Raw genomic sequence first — 880 nt, 5'->3', positions numbered from 1 at the left:
TTTTACTGTGTGAACATTTCTTTGTGATAACTTATTGTAAGTAGGGTAGAAATGACTGCTTGACATAAATAGTATTGTTTATTTGTGGGGTATCTGCATGTTTTAAAGAAGGAAATAATTCCTGTCTTATCACCAAACTGTGAAGTGCAGATGTTGTAGTACAACATAGCATAAGATTATCTCTTCTGCTAGTTTCAAGAAGTACACAGAGTTCAGGAATGAACAAGAGGACGGGTATAGTTGTAAAATACAAATAATAATATTATGACTTTGATCCATGCACTAATCTTTTGAGTTCCTCCCTAATGTGGCTATACGTACTTATCTTAGAGCAGATGGGAAAGCTCTGTAAGCTTCATGGTGCAGAAGGATGGGTGCCTGATAACTGTTCATGGTGCTGTATGAAAAGAGTAATGCCTAAAGACTGAATTTTACTAAATATACCCTGTTTGATTAAGCATATGGATCCATACATGGGACAATATTGGGGTGGTCAAGCTTTTCCTTCAGGCCATGTATAAGATTGAAGCCTTTTAAAGTGACAATTGTAAGGATCAAAGTTAAATTCAGTGGGACATGGGAATAAACACGTATAGGTTTGGGTTGCACATCTAAAGTATTGCCTTTTAACCTAACAATGCTAACTTTCTCAGCCATTGGTTTCAGACTAACTTGTATGCAGATAGTCACACTCATCTACTATTTTTACACAGAGATGCCACCCATGTTTTGGCAAATAATAATAATAAATTGTTATTTATACCCCGCCCTTCCCGGTTCAAAAACCGGGCTCAGGGTGGCTAGCAACAAATTTAAAACACTTTAAAATACTTAATTATAAAAGCAGCATAAAATAAAGTATAAAAACATGAATAACAAT

Source organism: Podarcis muralis, chromosome 6 (assembly GCF_964188315.1).
Source record: "Podarcis muralis chromosome 6, rPodMur119.hap1.1, whole genome shotgun sequence".
In the NCBI taxonomy this organism is placed as follows: Eukaryota; Metazoa; Chordata; class Lepidosauria; order Squamata; family Lacertidae; genus Podarcis; species Podarcis muralis.
This window is presented reverse-complemented; position numbering follows the sequence as displayed.